Genomic DNA, 3,181 nt, shown 5'->3' on the forward strand with positions numbered 1-3,181 from the left:
AACTCTCTGTGCAGCCAAGTATAAGCTATCCAATGAAGGTATTCAATGAGGAAAGGCTGGGGGTGTTCAGCCTGGAGAAGAGGAGACTCAGGGGGGACCTAATCACTCTCTACAACTACCTAAAAGAGAGAAGGGCAACAGGGCTGGAGAGGGGTCTGGAGCACAGCCCTGTGAGGAGCAGCTGAGGGAGCTGGGGTTGCTTAGCCTGGAGAAGAGGAGGCTGAGGGGAGACCTCATTGCTGTCTACAGCTCCCTGAAGGGAGGTTGTGGCCAGGTGGGGGTTGGTCTCTTCTCCCAGGCAAGCAGCACCAGAACAAGAGGACACAGTCTCAAGCTGCAGCACAGGTAGTTGTGGCCGAGTGGTGAAGGCGATGGACTAGAAATCCATTGGGGTTTCCCCGCGCAGGTTCGAATCCTGCCAACTACGGGGGGGCAGCTCCCTCTTATTTTGGGGGGTTGGTCTCTTCTCCCAGGCACTCAGCACCAGAACAAGAGGCCACAGTCTCAAGCTGTGCCAGGGGAGGTTTAGGCTGGAGGTTAGGATAGAAGTTCTTCCCAGCAAGAGAGATTGACCGTTGGGATGTGCTGCCCAGGGAGGTGGTGGAGTCCCCATCCCTGGAGGTGTTTAGGAAGAGCCTGGCTGGGGTGCTTGGTGCCATGGTTTAGTTGGTTAGATGGTGTTGGGTGATAGGTTGGACTGGATGATCTCAAAGGTCTTTTCCAACCTGGTTAATTCTATTCTATTCTATTCTATTCTTCCCAGAAAGAGAGATTGGCATCACCATCCCTGGAAGTGTTTAAACCCAGCCTGGATGAGGCCCTCAGTGCCATGGTTTAGTTGAGTAGATGGTGTTGGATGATAGGTTGGACTTGATGATCTCAAAGGTCTTTTCCAGCCTGGTTAATTCTATTCTATTCTATTCTATTCTATTCTATTCTATTCTATTCTATTCTATTCTATTCTATTCTATTCTATTCCATTCCATTCCATTCCATTCTATTCTATTCCATTCCATTCCATTCCATTCCATTCCATTCCATTCCATTCTATTCTGTTCTATTCCATTCCATTCCATTCTATTCCATCCCATTCCATTCCATTCCATTCTATTCTATTCTATTCTATTCTATTCTATTCTATTCTATTCTATTCTATTCCATTCCATTCCATTCCATTCTATTCTATTCCATTCCATTCCATTCCATTCCATTCCATTCCATTCCATTCCATTCCATTCCATTCCATTCCATTCTATTCTGTTCTATTCCATTCCATTCCATTCTATTCCATCCCATTCCATTCCATTCCATTCTATTCTATTCTATTCTATTCTATTCTATTCTATTCTATTCTATTCTATTCTATTCTATTCTATTCCATTCCATTCCATTCCATTCCATTCCATTCCATTCTATTCTATTCCATTCCATTCCATTCCATTCCATTCCATTCCATTCCATTCCATTCTATTCTGTTCTATTCCATTCCATTCCATTCTATTCCATCCCATTCCATTCCATTCCATTCCATTCTATTCTATTCTATTCTATTCTATTCTATTCTATTCTATTCTATTCTATTCTTCCCAGAAAGAGAGATTGGCGTCACCGTCCCTGGAAGTGTTTAAACCCAGCCTGGATGAGGTCCTCAGTGCCATGGTTTAGTTGAGTAGATGGTGTTGGGTGATAGGTTGGGCTGGATGATCTCAAAGGTCTTTTCCAGCCTGGTTAATTCTATTCTATTCCATTCCATTCCATTCCATTCCATTCCATTCCATTCCATTCCATTCCATTCCATTCCATTCTATTCTATTCTATTCTATTCTATTCTATTCTATTCTATTCTATTCTATTCTATTCTATTCCATTCCATTCCATTCCATTCTATTCCATTCCATTCCATTCCATTCTATTCCATCCCATTCCATTCCATTCCATTCTATTCTATTCTATTCCATTCTATTCCATTCCATTCCATTCTATTCTTCCCAGAAAGAGAGATTGGCATCACCATCCCTGGAAGTGTTTAAACCCAGCCTGAATGAGGCCCTCAGTGCCATGGTTTAGTTGATTAGATGGTGTTGGGTGACAGGTCGGACTGGATGACCTTGAACCTCTTTTCCAACCTGGCTGATTCTCTATTCTTTATTCTGTAAAAGGAAGCTGTAGTCAGGTGGGGGTCAGGCTCTGCTCCCAGGCAACCAGCGACAGGACAAGAGGGCATGGCCTGAAGCTGTGCCAGGGGAAGTTCAGCTTGGATATTAGGAAGCTGATTAGGCACTGGGATGTGCTGCCCAGGGAGGTGGTGGAGTCACCATCCCTGGAGGTGTTACAGAAAAGCTTGGATGTGGCACTTGGTGGCATGGCTTAGCTGATGTGGTGGTGTTAGGTCATAGGCTGGGCTTGATGATCTCAGAGGTCTTTCCCAGCCTCAGTAATTCTGTGAATGAATGGAATGATCAATACCTATCTGCTGTTATTCTTCTGTGTCCAATGGTAATTGATTTAGCTTCATTTCTTTTGGGGGGGATGGGGGGAGTGGGTGGTACTCAAAATCTTTGCAGTTAGGAGCAAGGTTAAAGTTCCACCTTCAAACTGTAACAGATAGGGCGAGGGGCCCTACCTGCTAGCATCAGCTGTGTGGCCAAGAAAAGAACACTGAGAAGGTTTATTAACTAATTTTCCTAATGGCCTGGCATTGCTTCCTGCAAGAGCCAGGAAAGTGAACAGCAAGGAGGGAAGGCAAAGAGAAGTGATTGATAGGCAACAGAATCATTAGGGTTGGAAGGGACCTAATGCATCATCCAGTTCCAACCCCCATGCCATGGGCAGGGACACCTCACACTGCAGCAGGTTGCTCACAGCCACATCCAGCCTGGCTGCAAAAACCTCCAGGCATGAGGCTGCCACCACCTCCCTGGGCAACCTGTGCCAGGCTCTCACCACCCTCATGGGGAACAACTTCTTCCTAACAGCCAATCTCAATCTACCCACTTCTAGTTTTGCTTTTTTCCCATTCCCCCCAGTCCTATCCCTCCCTAACACCCTCAAAAGTCCCTCCCCAGCTTTCCTGTAGCCCCCTGCAGATACTGGAAGGCCACAATTAGGTCAAAAATGCAATCATTGCCTTTCCTGTATGTCCTCTTAATCTCAGGTCCCAGCAGAGGTGTGGGCAGGGACT

At 45.6% G+C, this 3,181-nt stretch overlaps 1 non-coding gene across 1 annotated transcript; it reads left to right on the plus strand.

Annotated features, from left to right (window-relative positions):
• Positions 1 to 345: 345 nt before the first annotated feature.
• On the plus strand, positions 346 to 427 carry TRNAS-AGA (transfer RNA serine (anticodon AGA)). The gene has a single exon. It is a non-coding gene; the product is annotated as a tRNA-Ser (tRNA).
• Positions 428 to 3,181: the final 2,754 nt, after the last annotated feature.

This window comes from Dryobates pubescens, chromosome 37 (genome assembly GCF_014839835.1).
Source record: "Dryobates pubescens isolate bDryPub1 chromosome 37, bDryPub1.pri, whole genome shotgun sequence".
Lineage (NCBI taxonomy): Eukaryota > Metazoa > Chordata > Aves > Piciformes > Picidae > Dryobates > Dryobates pubescens.